This window comes from Stegodyphus dumicola, chromosome 2 (assembly GCF_044657685.1).
Source record: "Stegodyphus dumicola isolate Sdum_Otavi_A_Nest chromosome 2, ASM4465768v1".
Classification (NCBI taxonomy): Eukaryota; Metazoa; Arthropoda; class Arachnida; order Araneae; family Eresidae; genus Stegodyphus; species Stegodyphus dumicola.
In genome coordinates this window covers 41,061,150-41,078,890 of record NC_140769.1, presented here as the reverse complement: position 1 = coordinate 41,078,890, position 17,741 = coordinate 41,061,150, and positions in this window count along the sequence as shown.

Genomic DNA, 17,741 nt, shown 5'->3' with positions numbered 1-17,741 from the left:
CCCGGAGAAGGAATGGATGTTTGTAAATGTGTAGTGTCCGTGCGGTTGTGGTGAGCCGAAAGTCCTTTCGAGAAGTTGTGGTAGGGAAAAAGGGGTGGGAAATCTTCTGACCCGTCGTCCCCGGGGTGCTCTTCATCAAAACTGGGATGGGGAATTAAGGGAAGTGTACCGTCACCTAGTTCAGTGCTCTTGCTAACGACAAGCGCAGTCTTGCTCTCCTTGCCAAGATGAATTTCGTGGTTTTGTTCTGATCTGACTGTCAGACGAGTGAGATAAGTCACAACATAACAAGGGATTCTTAAGTTAATTAACCAGTTACCATAAATTCAGTCCTTAATAGTATAACTTCTTAATTGTGAGTATTTAAGTTGAGGTTTTTGGATTTGGAACAGACAGTGTTTCTGGCATCGCGAGAGCGCTATGTGGGCATTTCCTGCTAGTTTTTATAGTTGTAATTATTGCAGTTTCTCCCTACCGACACTTTAAAACCTGACGCTACCGTAAAACATTTCAGCCAGCTTGTAGTATAGTATTTTACTACTATTCAATGTTTAATTAAAATTTGACCGTTCTATTTATTTTTCATTTTCTTTTCTAATGTGGCACAGGCCCAGTCCTAGAGCTGAGCTTCGACTGGACTGGTGAAATTTTATAATTTTTGGACTTATGTTGAGATATCACCATTGTTCTCAAGTTAAGGTCTAGAATGGTTGGTTTTCGGATATGCACCTCACTTGTAAAAAGGTAGATGAAATTGTATGGTTTGCATCTTTGACTCTACAGATGCCATTGTCACTATTGGAGAGGTTACGGTTTGAAAGTTAATCTGGATATGGCCATGACTGGTAAGGTTATATATTAAGAAGACCGACAGATCTAATCTCAGTACAGTCTTTCGTCTGACAAATATTATCACGTAACAAAAACCAGACATTTCAATATATTGTATTAGCAAAAGCAAACCCCACATGTTTATCTACTTACATAAAAATCTAAAACTTTCAGCTCACCTATCGCCAAAAGATCGATCAATTGCATTTGCAATCCTATGTTTTAATGAGTATGCTCAACAGTTTGTGTTATGTAACTTTGCCTAATTTTATGTTATTATCCTTTTATGTTTAAATGTAATAACTCCAATGTTTAACTCTAGTATTCCTGAGAGGAAAAAGCATACATACAGTCAGTTCGAATGTATCAAACTCTAGCTGGTTAGTGTACTGGGGCAATAAGTGTTTTCGATTCTGTAGTCAAGTCTCCGGCTGTCCATGTAGATTTACTCGATTACCTGTTCTAGTTATTTGGCCATCACGAGTTGTGATTATTGTAGCACCCGATAGTGGCCTTATGTTCAAAGTTTTGTTTAAATTAAAATTTTGTTTTTATAGCCTGCCAAGAAATTTTTCGTTGTTGTCGGACATAACGTTTTACGTCTGTTGGGTTATGGGGCTTAAATAGCATTACTAGATCAAGTGTGACCTTATAAGTATATATGTAGTTATGATGATTTTTAGATATGTTAGGTTGATTTCCAGGTTGGATATAGTCCAAATATTTGCTTAGATTGTGCTTTATCATAATCTAAAATAATAGTAACAACATCAAGTAAGCTGAAGAAATTTAGATGTTTTTTGACCTCCCATTATTTCACAAGTAAGCAATGTAACTAACTTCAGCTTGCGAGATGGTCAAAATTACCAATATTTGAATGTATTTATAAGCCCGAAATTGAAGATTATGAATTTGCATTAAATGACCACAGTGTTTACAGTTAAATTATTGCTCGCTAAGCATTTCTAAATAAATTCGAAATCCTCTAATAATTATTAAATCAGTATTAAATTAATTTATTAGTACTCTAATATTAATTAAATTAATATTAGAGTATTAATTAAATTAATATTAGAGTACCTATTTATTATTCAAATTTAATTATTCTGATCCATAAGAAATTTCTCATATTAGAGGAAACGTTCCTACATTTTTCTCATTCTTCAATCAACACGTTTTAATACTATGTCTAACAATCTGTTATAGGAGTTTAAATTTCCTAATTTTTTTAATTTTGAAATTCTTTCAGTCACTTCCGTAGGAGAGCTCAGACGTTCTCAGTAGAGCGTGTTCTGCTTTCTGGCATCTTCGTTGCTTTAACCCAATCTTACCACATTCGGCCGTATTACTATAAAACATTGCTTGTTAGTGAGGTTTAGATAAGGGTTTACTCGGTTAGTTATTTCTGTATAGCTTCGGCTATATTTTAATCAGTTAGAATTAGTTTATTTTCTCATTTTCTATCTTAGCCCGAGAGGGCCCAACTGTAAAATATTCTCTGAGTTAAATAAAAGGCTATTTTACCCTCCCTGTCTTTGGACCTTTTTCCTATAGTTTTCAGAAGACCACTACTAGTAGCTACACTCTTCACTCTTCTCCAGATTTTATTACCAACGACAATCAGTTTAACTAGAATCCTATGTTATTATTATAATTACAGAAGTGAAAGGAATAACATAGAAGGAATTTACGTCTCTGAAAACTGCAATTAAGAGTATTATAACTGAATTGAAATCGACATTATTTTCTGTTACAGCTTTCATTTCTTTGTTATTGACGTCTAGTGGCCGAGCGGGTCAGACGGCTGAACATTGGTTATTCAAGTCATCAGTTACTTGAGTTCAAATCTCAAGTAACTGATGGACTACATGAGGTTTCGTTTTTTCCCATGTGTAATATAAGTACGATTGAGTTTCTCTTGAGATATGCTCCACAACTGCATCACGCTTTAGGGAAATAGTTGTTAGCACTTTGCCGTAATTAGTTAGCTAACACTTTCCGGGTACTTTGCTTTGAGATGCTAGCCTTTGCCATTGTCGTCTTTTGTAAAGGTAAAGTCGTTCTTTATCCCTTTTTTATGACTGAAGACTTTTCTGTTTCATTCAGTAGCATTTTCTACCTATTTTCAGAACAGACATAATATTTGGATATCGGTATTGTTTTACATGTTAAATAACAATATACCGTCTATTTAAATGTTAAAGTTTTGAAAGAAAATATAATGCCTATGAAACCTCACGTAAGAAGGAAAAGTAAGTAAACATATGGTGTTATATTTGGTGGCGAAAAGTGAAACTAAGTGGATTGTCAACTTTTATTATGCGCTGCTGAAAAATTCAAAGATTGTTTTACGGATAATGAAACAGGCTTATCGAATACGGTTTACAGCTAATACAAAATGCATGAAAATTTTTATACATAGTTATACGAAGCATAAAGTAATAGTTATTTTATTATTTGAATCAATAAATGCATTCGCATTTTAAGCAATATAAATTTGAAAATATTACTGTTGTTTGCGAAAGATGTGCTGAATTCAGCTTGTAGCCAAACAGAATTCTCACTGTCAGCTGTAGGCTAGTAATGGAAAGAAAAGATTTAAGCAAAATCCACTTTAATTATAATAATAAATGGATTCTCTCTTTCAACAAGCACTTATGAATTTATAATACGCATGTGTGGGTAGATGTGAATATATGAATGTGAATTCTCTTTATACGAAGTAAGAAAACTGTACATAGAACATAGGTTGCACACATTCCTTTGCACGATATACCTGAGTAGGAAAAACGATAAAAGAAAGAATTTAGAGAATATGCATTTTTCGACTCACGAATATTATTTCCATTCATCTTTCTCTGTCGTTGTATCTGAATGAAAAAACTCATTCATAAACACTAGATCAATAAATGTACCATGCAACGTTTTCTTCATTCATGCAATCTAGATTTCTTCCCAAAAGTGGGGCTCATTTCTTCTGAAATGGATTGCGGAACTGAATACTAATGGTACAAAACCCAGCTTCGGCAAATTAGCACCCCTAGCCAATGAATCGCTTTCTTTCACCGCTCTACTCCAATCCTGAGTGACAATACGAATCTCCTAGAAATGAATCATTAGAGTGGAGTAAAGGAATTTTCCGTAAGGAATTCCTCCTTTCCAGAGACGTGACGACTGTGAGCAATGTTTTGTGAAGTAATTGGATTCTCTGTCTTAGATGTATGTCTCCATTAAGTGGATGGCGTTAAATTTACCGCTTTGGGTCTTCAGACTAATGCTTATTAGACAAGCTTAAAATGATGAATAATGGCATGTATTGACATGTGCTATCAAGTTTCGTTAACTGCATCTCTGCTCTGGAATTTTATATTAGCGTTTCGCTTATTAAAAAAAATGATAAAGCGGATTTTAAAAAATCTCATTAAGTAATACTTATCACATATTACGCAAAATTAATGTTATGTAAATAAAAATTTTTTTATGTAAATGGTTGGAAACAAAGTTATAACTTGAGAATTGCAGCTAAAGATAAAATTATTTCGGACCATCTCATAAATATCATAAGATCCAGCCTTCTTAGGCCACATTAAACTAAACTAGATCCTATAAATGAACCTGGCGAATTCTCGCACAGTCATGAATTAAATAACAGCATAGAAGAAGAATGAAAATAACCCTTTATTAATTTAACTCAGAACAGAAAGGCACCGTGCTTTACAATAACACCGACCACTAGCGGTGGAACTTAAACGTTCTAACATAAATCAATTCAAGTCTAAATAGAATAGTGCTAGATTAGCATGTTAAGTTACGGCTAACTTAGGTTGACTCAACAAAACCTAACAGACGTAATAATTATCTGAAATGATCAAAGGGCGTATTAGCGTAACAGCGAAATAAGCAAAGAAACGTGCGCTGGCTAGCGAAAACACGCTTTCAATAAACTCAGAGATTCACCCGTTTAAATAGTCACTTCATTTAACTTTAAATTTACAACCTGGTGAGGAAATGAGAGGAGAAGTTGAGGAGTTCAGTAACGATAACAAAAATTTGAATAAAATGTTAGTTAATTAAAAGAAACCCTACAATATAAATTAAATAAATTATACAGTCTAATAAAAATCCAAGATATATATATAGGTGTTCTTCCTAGTTTTTAGTTTCACAAAAGAGAGAGTAATTCACTAAAGATAGAATAAAGAAAAAGACTTTTATATATATTATAACCTGATGAAAATAAAAATGTACACATTTATATTCCTCAGACTACATTTGCTTAATTAAGACACAATAACACGCCGAAAAAATACTAATTCAGAAGTCAAACGACAAAAATCAGCGTTATATTTTCAAAATTTTCACAGGACTAGTTTCGATGGTTTTACCGAACCACCATTCTCAGCTGCAAAACCGCAAATGAGCAAGATAGGAAATCATTTTTTCCTATCTTGTTTTTTTCCTATCTTGTTCGATGGTAAAACCATCGAAACTAGTCCTGTGAAAATTTTGAAAATATAACGCTGATTATTGTTGTTTGACTTCTGAATTAGTATTTGTTCGGCGTGTTATTGTGTCTTAATTATAGAAGCCCCAAACAGGCTTATTTTTTGCTTTCGTTTTTCCACGTGGTTTTCGTCGTGTTGCGTTTGTATGTGTTTCGAGCCGAAAACGGCTTATTTTCTGCTTCCTTTTTTGCACGTTGTGTGGCCGCCCTTTTGTGATTGCATGGGGTTCGGTAAGTACTTTTTTGAAATTTTGAAGTTCTGTTTATGTTTTGCATATTTGGATATTTTGCTTTAGTTGTCTGATTTCATGCATTTTGGTTACAAACGTTTTGTTTTCTATTCGTTTCAGTGAGTGATTTTTCTGCTGTTTTGTGTGTGCTTAATTATTGCTTAGTTACTTTAGTTTGATTTTCTGCATTGTTTATCACGCCTTCATCCGTTAATCGTTTCACTAAATTACGCCTGAAACGGCAAAAATTCCTGAACCATCTTGACTTTTTACTTAAATGTAAATATAAAAAATTTATCCCCAATTTTATTCAAATAAAATCTAATCAAAAACCTTCCAGTCGCGTTTCAAGAATTCTGTTAAATTGCAAGCTTGCCTTACTTCGGTCCATCATAAGGGATACACGTCAACAGTTGTCCAAAACTGAACATGAACTCTATAAGCTTCATCTGAAACTCGCTAATTCTTATCCAAAATTCATTGCCATTGAACAAAAGTCTTGGTCTAGAACGGAGAATGCAGTTAACCGTCATAAAAAACCCCTTGCAGTTAAATTCGAAAAGCTTCTTTTACAGTCTTCTAATTCAAGTGTAAGGATCTTAAGTTTTACTAACGTTTATTTTATTTTAAATCTTTACTATTACTTCTTATTTTCTACTTCCGGCCAGAATTATAAGCATTAAAGTATTTATGCAAAGTTTGTCTGGCGAACGCCAAGTACTTAAGTTGTGGCTTTTTGCCAAGCGAGAGAGAGGAAGCAGTTAGTCGAAGCAGGCCGCTTACCTTAGAAGTTTACTCAGTTGCTGGTTGCCGTCCAGGCTAGAGGTTTTAATCCTCTTGATAATTTTTAAACGTATTGTAGTGTTCACAGTTCTCTGTACTACATACGGCTTCTTATTAATATAAGGCCAATCTTCCACGTTTATTATTTTAAAGTTAAATTAGAGTTTAGTTCTATTTTTATATTTTTACATTAGACCCCAAGTAGCGGGCCTGTGTATTCCGAAGTACGGAAGTTATTGTAAATAGAGAAAAATAAAGGGTTTTCTATACCCTTCTTGTGTATCCTGTCTACTTCCCACAATTGTTGAACATAGCTTTAGTAAGCTCTCTGTTCCGAGTCAGGTCCTTGCATGTTCCCGAAGAAGGTTAGACGGAACATTGAACCTGATACAAGTAGTTCAAAAAAATCTTCCCATTGTAAAAATCAAGCCAATAATTAATATTTCTAATGTTTGTCCTTCAGAAGAACAAGAGAGAATTCTAAAGTATAATTTTAACTTCACAAACCTGTAAACCCTCAATTCCGAAGATTTTGACTTCTATCGAAAAAGCTTTCAAGATCAATAGAATTTCACAAAAGAATAAGAGAGTCACAAAAAGAAATGATTAGCCATCTTATCGCTCATAATGTGAAATTCAATAATAAACCTTTGAAACAAAATTTAACTGCGAGAGAAAGAGCTACAATGCGCGAAATTCATTCTAACCCGGATATTATCATTTCAAAGGCCGACAAAGGTGGCCAGATAGTCGTCATAGATAAGAACACTTACATCGATGGTGTCACTAAACTCTTAAACGAAGGACCATATAATCCGATCCCTAAAGATCCTTCACCTTCGGACTTGTCAAAAATAAAAGCTGCGATCAAATCTTCACAAATAATTTCAAGCAACTTAAAACATTCGCTTATCCCATCTGTTGCGAATTGTGCCAGATTATATGCTCTTCCCAAAATTCATAAAAGTGGTATTCCTTTCCGCCCTATTGTATCAAATTTAGGTACTGCCTCGTATCCATTAGCTAAATATTTAGTTTCTAGATTTTCAACTCTATTAAACAATAACATTTACACCATAAAAAATTCAATAGAGTTTGTAAAAAAGGTTAAAAACGTTTCTCCTAGAAATTTACTCATGGTTTCTTTTGATGTAAAATTTTATTCACCAATGATCCAGTGGAGGGTGCATTAAGATGCCTAGAAACAAGACTTCGCGAATTTCATTTCTCTTGCATCGAAATTGATGAGTTAATTTCTCTCACTCAACTCTGTTTGAAACAAACACATTTTGTTTTCCAAAATAAATATTACAAGCAAACTGAGAGATTAGCCATGGGAAGCCCCCTCAGCCCCATCCTGGCTAATATCTACATGCATTATTATGAATCAAAATTGTTTGAAACTTTCAACTTCCCGGCATGGTTCCGCTACGCAGACGATACTTTTACCCTGTTTGAAGGTAATAAAGATGATTTAAATAAAGTTCGTTCAACAATGAATTCTATTGATCCAGCTATTCAGTTCACTTTTAAACTTGAGACTTGCAATTCTCTTCCGTTTCTCGACATTCTGGTCACACGTAACACATCCAACTTCAGTACTACGGTTTACCGTAAACCTTCATCGGTTTGCCTTCCACCACACTTTAAATCATGCCATCCGACTAAACAAAAGTTAGCTTCATTTTATTCTTATGTTTTCCGTGCTCTTCAAGTCTGCTCTTTCAAACAAGCCCTTGCTGAAGAACTAAATTATTTAAAGGCAATAGCTATTGACAGGGGCTTTTCACCCAACATTATTAATTAAGCAGTTAAAAAATTCTCGTGTCAACACACTAAAAGGCACACTCTTGTTTTAGGAGATTATAAAAATTCTGTTGTCATTCCCTTCTTTCCATCAATTAGCTATAAAGTTGAACGTATTTTGCAGAAATTTAACTTTCGGTTTGCTTATTCTCTCATCAATAAAATTCCGAGTTCCATACTCAAGGACCCCATTCGGATATAAATTCCTGGAGTATTTATAGGATTCCTTGCCATAGTGGTTTAATTTACATTGGCCAAACTATGAGAGCCTTAAAATTTCGCGTCAAAATGAGGCATATGTTAGAAAAAAGGAAACACAGAAGTCTTCTTTTCAACATTGTTGGTCCGAAAATCCCACTTTCAATTTTTCTGCTGCCAAAATTATTCAACAAACATCTTCCATTAGAGAACTGGATTTTCAAGAGGCATTTCACATTCAAAAAAATCTTTCTGTTCTAGTTAACGATCTTAATTCCAATCCATTTTTGCCTTTGGCCTTTAAAGAAATTATGTTTTAGTTCTAGTTTCATCAACAGATGGCGCCACTTGCTTATTCTTGTATAGGCTTTCTTATCTTATCTAATCATTTCCTATCTTGTTCATTTGCGGTTTTGCAGCTGAGGATGGTGGTTCGGTAAAACCATCGAAACTAATCCTGTAAAAATTTTGAAAATATAACACTGATTTTTGTTGTTTGACTTTTTGAATTAGTACATTTGCTTATTTTAAATTTAGAGAGAAAGGTTGTGGTAGATGTAACTTATCAATTATCTTCCTTTTTTCTAGCTATTTATCTACATCCACCTAAACTTTAAAGTGTGTATATATATATAACAATTGTCGTCATTAAGAGGTAAAAAAAAAAAAATGCTTAACTTCTAACTTTGATTTAAAAAAAATCTTTTAAACTAACTGATGGAAGTAAAATTGATGGCGATTATGGTTTCGCGTTTGTTTTCTTTAGAAATGGTCTTGAATTTGAGTTGTTTCAGTTCATAATTCAAGATAAATACACGGTTTTTATAGCTGAACGTTTGTGTTTAAACTTCGCCATCAATTGTGTGCAAAGCAAAATAGTGCTGTTTCAGATTATTTAATTTGTACCCGATTACCTTTCATATTAAATTTTTAAAAAAATTAAAATTATTATTTAAAAACCATATTGAAATCCCGAAGAATAAAAATTGTCGGTTGCTTTTGCATTTGTTCGTGAACATACGCATATTATTGGGAATGAACGGGCCAATTTTCTTGCAAAGCCTGCTACCAAGCGCGAAACTGACATTTTTGTCAATATCACTCAAAGCTCATGAATGAGGTATGAATGAGGTCATGAATGAGGTATTGGGGATGGTAGAATCAATAATACATTAGTCCAAACAAAGGGAGAACAAGGAGACTTTTCCTTTATACAAAATGATATTGTCATTTAATCATTTTTTGCAACATGTAAAATGACCCAATTCCTTACTGGTCATGGAAACTCTAAATGTTATCTGAACAGATTTAAGCTGGGTCCAGATTTTGTGATTCTAACGTCGATGGCAAGAAATATGTTGAGTATATGCTTTTTCTTTGTTCCAAATTTGGCACTGAAAGAAAAAATGATACGTAAAAATATTAATATTAATTGGCCTCCAGATTTTCATCAGTTTATTTCTGAGAGAATTGCCTTTGACTATTTTTGTAAATTCATTGTAAATTATTGTAATTCTTCATAACTTTTTTTTTTAAATATTTCATTTACTGTTAATTTTTTATATCCTTGTACGAAGTAACAGAATAGTCGCCCAGACGGTAGAGTGGTTAGGGAAGCCTACTGCAAAGGGCCGGGTCGAATCCCGAAGAAGACATGGATGTTTGTAAATGTATAGTGCCGGTGCGGCATGGCGGCACTCTAAATATGCGGTGAACCGAAAGTCCTCTCGTGTGGATTAGTGGGAGTGGAGAGGGCTGGGAGACCCCCGGATCCCCCCCCGGATCCCCCCCCCGGTGTGCTCTCCCTCAAAATTGGAGGTGGAAAATAGAAGTCCAACCTCTCTTCGTAGTAGGCTCTGGCAACCATTGTTCCAAGTAGTATGGACACGACAAAAACAAGTTAAAGAAATATTGCAATCGCAAAAAATTTCGGATTCCACATTTAAACCAAAATATCCATTTTAACCACTCTCGAATTTATCTGAGTGTTTTTTATTTATTTATATTTGGCATCTGTAGGTATGGACAGAATAACGGACTCTTTTCTTGAAAACGGATTGTTAAATGGATTTAAAGCGGATTCAGAAGAGAATTTTTTTATGACGTCTCCATGACGTCTGCACGTATGTATCTCGCATAACGCAAAAACGATCGTTGCATCGGCGACACCAAACACACATATATATAATATATTCCCACCCTGTTACTAGGCTCGGTGAGCTCAATATTTTTATTCCTATATGTTAGATTCCTATATGTTAAATTGTGTATTTTTGCTTTAGAGCTGGTTGAATCACTTTTTTTATAATCCGGTTAAGGTTTTTAGTTAATTTGCATGCAATAGTTGTAGAATTATTAAAAAATAAAAAGGAGGCGCTAGGCCTAATGAGGCTGCCATTTGTTTACATTTGAAACTCTTAGTTGAATAGTAAATTAAGTCAGTCGGTCTGCTAACTTCAGTGTCTTTTTGCCCAGTGGGACCAAACATTAACTTACAATTATACGCATCGAAATTTGTTCCCCCTTGTATTGCTTGTTTGAGCGTAAAAACTTTAATTTTAATTGTAACAATTTTTTTAATTGTTGTGAACTGCATCTGGTGTTCTACATTGTCCTGTATTTTACAATTTGTAATGAAGCTATGAATTTTTATGTATTTTTGCCTTGTCGTGAAGTAGAACTGAATTGATTGAATAAGAAATACATCTCTAATTGAAATTCGAAGAAGTAAGCTTAAATGAAGTGCAGCCAAAAATGTGTCAAATTTGGAAGTCATGTGGTGTCCACATCAGATATTTCTCTATTGTGTTTCGTACTTACTTCCGTAACCTCATGTGATACTTTGTGGTACATGAGGAATGTTTTGCCTTTTTCATAATAAAAAAGGAAAAAAATCCTAAGTGAGGTAAAAGCGATGTAACTGAAACAGAGAAAAGTTTATTTTCTGAATTTTTTAATTATTATTTTTTCCAACTTTGTACGGCAGAAGGATATAACATGCTTGAGATATATCTCAGTTTATATAACGCAACAAAATCAATTAAATAATTTTTAGAATGTTCTTTATTGTCCCTTTATTCTAAAATATTTTACTCCTGTGTTTAATATGTTAGCGAAACATATTTGAAATTTAAAAAAAAATTCAGTCGCAAAGTATGATCTCCGTTTTTAATACAAAATAGCTCGATTATTTTCTGTTGCATGAATATCAAACACTTTGTATTTTATTTTTTATAACGAGTGCAAAACTTTGCTCAATATAAATATAAGGTCTAGAGAAACGTATAAAAATTTAGGGTTCGTAATTTTTATGAAAATTTTGAGATTGATATACTGACATAAAAAAGAAGCTTTTCACAGCTATACATATTCAAACAGCATTTTCAAGACGCCTTCCTTGGGAAGATACTATCCATAACAGATTTACAAAATCATTATTGATCTTTAACACTTTGAATCTTAAATGACAATTCTTCAATAGAAAAAATGCAATTAGTCTTGACTCCCTTGTACAAAATTTAGCTAAAGAATTTTCATTTCATTATCTTTGCCAATAACGAAAGCTTGCAATGATCGCCAAGAGCGTGGGCGGAAAGCAACCTTGCATGATCCCAATTTCTGTTCCAAACTTAAAATTCTACGCAGAGTCGCCTAGGTCTTCCTTTCATCGCTCGGTAAATTTTCCTTGTTAAGTAAATAGCTTCTTGGCAAGAATCCAGCTGCTAGTCGTAGTATTTAAAGAGAAGTTTGGGAGTTTCATTTTCTGACAGAAAGATTTATGTTTTCTTTTTATGATTCAGAGGGAGGCCATTTTGTCTACACAGAGGATTTACTGAAAATTACTCAGCGTGTTCTAATGAATGCCCATTGTAGCGTTATTTGACAATACAATAAAATAACGCTTTTGCAATTTAATGTTCTTGACAGTACGTTTCATGGGTAAACCAAATTCAAAAAATAGAAAAGCGGAAAACGGTCATTAAGCGGTATAGATGATTTCTTTATATTTTTTTCAAAATTCTTTTATATATACTGAGAAAAATTTGTGATTAATGAATCTTGCTTTTCTGCTTTAAGTGTACAGTGAAAATCGTTTAACACGAAACTGAGAGGACTGAAATATTTTTTCGTGTTAAAGAGGATATTGAAAAAAAAAAAAAAAGAAAAACATATATTCAACAAAATTAAGTTCATTAAAGTACATTTTATTTACATAGATATGTACACATGCATGTATTTAATAAAAATCAATGAAACAAAAACATCCATAAGAACTTGATACAAAATTTTCAAGTTTTTTGAAAAACAAACATTTATTGAGTTTTTGCAAAATAAGCTGATATTTTTCTTTGCATTGTCTTTTATAGTATCAAATTGTTCGATGTCATCCATTTTGTTATTCATTTCACCATTGGAATAAGCGCCTAAAAATAAGTGCGCATACTTTTCACGATGTTCTTCATTTCGGATCACGTGGGAACAGGAGCTGCATTATTCATTTAATTTTCGTCGTCGGAATCTGCATCAAAGATATTTTTTGAGCTTTGAGCAAACTCCAAACTGTCTTTGACATAAATGGGGATGTACATACATTAAAATCATCTACTGCAACGAATTCTTCTCATGATACAGTAAGACAGTCCAATAACAGAGAAATTTTCTGAAACATTTCATTAAGTGTCGGCTTAGTTTCCATACCCTTCTTCTCCATTTCATTTGCCGCGAACCAAACTTACTGATTTTTACACACATTGCGATGTACTCCTCACCGAATTCCAAAGCCAACTGATGGGAGATGAGATATTTTTGTGTGGCGTTTGTAGGGGTGGAGGGCGAAACTACTTAGATAAACAAAACTGGCTCGTGTTACAGGCTATTCCGAGTGTATTTCAAAACCAATTTAGCCTCCTTTCTACGAAACATGCGAAATCAGCTTTCTTTCATTTCACACCCCTCTTAAATCTCGCCTGCGCGGCTAGTGTTTTCGGTATTTTGTTCATTCTCAGCCAGTTTCCCTTACAGAGTGCTCCATGAAGCTATCTCTTTCCTTGCCAGACAGATTTCTTGCTTTGTTGTAATCTAAGTAATCTAATCCAAAGTGATTAAATGCATCTGTTGCAGACTGAAGGATTAAAGGAAAAGAAAGAGAAAAGGAAAAAGCTCAGTCTGGAAAGGTTGAGATTGCATTTTAATAGCTCCACAAAGCATTTCCCATTATTTTCTTTAATCCATAAAACTCATAAAATCAATAAGATAAAATGGAAAATAAATTAAACAAATAGCAATATTTCAGCTCTTTTCTTCAAGTATTTATTGCTACTTGTAGTCAAGAAAAGAGCTGAAATATTGCAACTCATAAAATTAAGTCTTTGCTTTTGAATAAAACGAAAATTATCCTTAAAAGAAATTTCAGTTTTGAAAGCTTTTGTTTATAAATTCGCTTCAAATCTGAGAAAGAAATAATTTTTTCCCTATACATCTTCTTATCCTACTTCCGGTTGACAGTTGACGGGAGACGGAGATGTCATCATTCTAAGAGAGTAAAGAAGGGTTAAAGAAGTTAGGTAGTATTCATACTACCAGAAGGACTTTTCATATATCTACTGCTAAAACTAAGTACATAGGAATCATCCTATCGGATTCTGGATAACAAGCATAGAAGACTTCCAGTTACTTTTTGATGAAAAGAAAACACTTTCTCTGTGATCTCGATTTTGTTTTCTCGTTTGATTTTATCATAGGTAAATTTATAGATTCACCCATGCTTCAACCATTGCAAATTAATACATATATGATGAATGGAATTGATTTCTAAACTTAGTCCTAAAAACGGATACATTTTATCATGCAGTGTCATGGAGTTCTTTTTGTAAGGCTAGAAAAATAGCAGAAGTTTCTAGTTCAGAAGCAAATATAAGCACCCTTCTTTCCCCAAAAGTATGTGATTCAAATATTCTGCTTTCCTATTCAGGTATAATATTTATGGAATTGTGTAAGTAAGGATAATTTTTCTAAAATTGTTCCAGTATTTTTTATTGATAAGGTATGTATTCACCTCTGATTTTACGTCAAAGTTTACACTGACCAACCATTTTGCTTCAATTTTATAAATGTATTACTTTAAAATGCACAGAATACGAAATTTCTGTTTCGTAAAATAATCATTGTAAGATGAGGACAACGATTTAAAAATGTTACAAAATAGATTTTCATATTCTAGTCACTCTTAAACTAGATGAGGTAAACTCTTCATTTTTGCTGGATCACAAATATTTAAATGTATTAAATAGAACATCAGAATGAGATAAAAAAAATCATGTTCACGATATTAAATACCCAAACTTTCGATGTCATATAGTGGTATGGTTTATTTTATCCAAAAAAAGTCGTTTATTATTTGACATTCACATTAAAAAGCTTTTTTCCTATTTTTCATCTTCAAATATTAGTCTTTCATATTTGGAAATTTCTTTCAATTTCCAACTAAATATGCATTCATTTTAATAGCATTAATAGATAATAACGTATTACTTAAATATAAAAGTAATGAAGCATTCTTTAATGAACAGTTTTCAGTTCCAATAGGTCTTTCATAACTTCAAATATCTCTGCGGGTGTAGTTTCTGTAATAGCGAGCGTCATTTGTGAGCGCAGTTTCCATAAGATTTTTTAATGTTACTGTACTGTTTATCATATAATCAGAAAATCTTAAATCCATTATTTATACATGCATTATTTTCAACAAAAAACGTTCAACCCACTTTTCGTTTTTTTTTTTTTTTTTTTTTTTTTTTTTCAAATTAACGGTCTTTCTTAAAATGAATATGCATTTTTTTCCATGCACTACACTAATAACAATTTAAACTTCTTACAGTCTTTACTACATGGCAGAAGCTACTTTATTTAAAATATCTGCGTTTTCTGAGAGTTTGACTTGATTTTTACTTTTACACCAAAGAGGTAGAATAGATAGATAGATGTGAAGTCAGACGTCACAAAAGCGAAGCCAAGGAAATGTCAGCAACGTGACGTCACGACTTATCATGGCTACCCGCCCTGCTACGTACGGATAAGACTACGAAACATATTATTAAATAAAATTACACCGAATTTGAGAGCAAATATCAATGTCCGCAGGCTCACATATTTTCATACCCCTATATTTTATTAAATTTGAAGCAGTTATTTTTAATCCTTGTGACTTTTCTATATACTAAGCAGAAAATCTTCCATTTTAAGTGTTAAAAATAGAAAAGGAGACTTATATACGTCCAATGATAACTAGCTATTATATAGTTAACACAGACTAGAACGTAAACAAAACAACCAAAAGTCCGCTCATGGCAGCAGCCATGATAAGTTGTGATGTCATACTGTGACGTTTCATGGCTTCGTTTTCTTTCCATGGGACATACGGGGGGAGGCTTACTCCATTTATTCTAACCTCGTTGTTTTACACTGCCTGCTAAATAGTCATTCCTGCTACATTTGAAACCTACCTTTTCATACATTTTAAATAAAAAACTTGTTTATTATTATCTACTATTTTAATAGAATTAGTAGATTATTTTAATAGAATTTAATAGAATCTGGATTTAATAATCCAAATGTTGGATTTATTTATATATACATCTTCCTTTTTGTCAGATAAATTTCATGCATATCAAAGATACTGATCTAGAAAAGTAGATTAAACTCCAAATTAGCATTTCTTTATCTGTTTTCTTATCCAGTGCCTTTAACCTAAAAACATCGCACTCTAATTTATTGAAAGTGAAGCAATATCACACACTTTATGAAAGTTAAAACTGAAAACATTATGATAACAATAAACATCTTCGCCGTTCTAAATCTCTTTCATAAACTGCATTCAGATTATTTAACAAATAAACAATTAATTAAACAAATAAACTGCGTACAGTATACTTACTATAACCATAACAGTAGCAATATTTATTTGGTTTACAAAAGAAACACCTTGGAGTCAAACACTTTGGGCTTGCTGACGATATTTAAAAGGGGTATTGGAAGCCCAAAATTTCAAAAAATGGTGATTTCGGATTCTTGCATTTTCAATTTCTCTACACTTTTAGCTTTCTAAAAATACCATTCTTTAATCTCTATGAAAATTAGAACTGTAAAGAAATCTAATTTTAATTTGTTATCGAATGCTTTGATAAATGAGAATTTTTACATAAAAACGCGTTTTTCTCAAACGTGATTTTTTTTACATTCAATGTACCTTTTTTCAGGAACTCACTGCTATCTAAAGTTTTTATGGCTTATTTATTATGCTTCCTGATATTTACTGAAATGAGCTTTTTGTGATAAACTAAAAAGACAAAATTAAAAAAAAATTGTGGAAGAAAAGTGCTAAATTTTACTATGCCTAACAAAATATTCTATAAATTTCTCTAAAATATAAAAGCTCATTGCAGTATAATCAGATAGGTATACTTTAATAATATAATAAATTTCAAGCGTGTATCTACAGCAGATTTTGAGAAAAGGTACATCGAAAATGGCAATTTAACATTATCGGTATAGGGGCTTTCGAAGTCCTAATGCGGCTGATATAGTAACCAAAAGCTTACTCAGCAGGTATTGCAGCCCGATGGAATATGTGTATGAATAATTATGAAGATTATGTTGAGAAATGAAAATAGTTTTTATGTGAGTATTTCGTTTGGTTATTTTGTAATTGCCTGTCGTGTCTTACATATTAAATCTCTTTCGTATATTAAAGCACAAATGTCTGACCTGCATATTTTAGTACTAAATGCTGGATTTTGTAAGTAAAAAGATAAGCATAATCAGTAAAAGGTCAATAGCAGTAAGCAATAAAGATAAACGTTTTGTTCCTTTTTCAAAATCTTGAGCAGTAATAACTTCTTGAGAAGTAATATTCAAATTAGGGCTTACCTAGAATGTCAGTATATATCAAGTCACAAACACCACAGCTATTTAAAGAATGGAATCTTAAAGATAAAAATTATTCATTCGGTTATCATAACTAATTTTCACTTGGTTTATTTTTAAAGTTACTTTCAAGGAACGTTGCTGTCGTTTATATAAACGTAATAGTCCATTTACCACACCTTTATAAAATCACCAATGAGTCACATAACCGTGGACTTGAAAACACGAAACGATATTAGAAATGCAATCACGTCTATATATGCTAATTAATCATATAACCTTCCTGATTCAGCAGACGTCAGGAAGTTAAAAACTGTTTGGTTGCTGGCTACTAAGGACAGGAACAGTCTGCAACATTTCATGTGCATTCATTCACAAATAACTCAAAAATATAAGAACGTGACGTATTTGTTAAACTATCTAAATTACGTATTTATATTTCCTAACGTAAAGATATTTGAGAGTGTAAG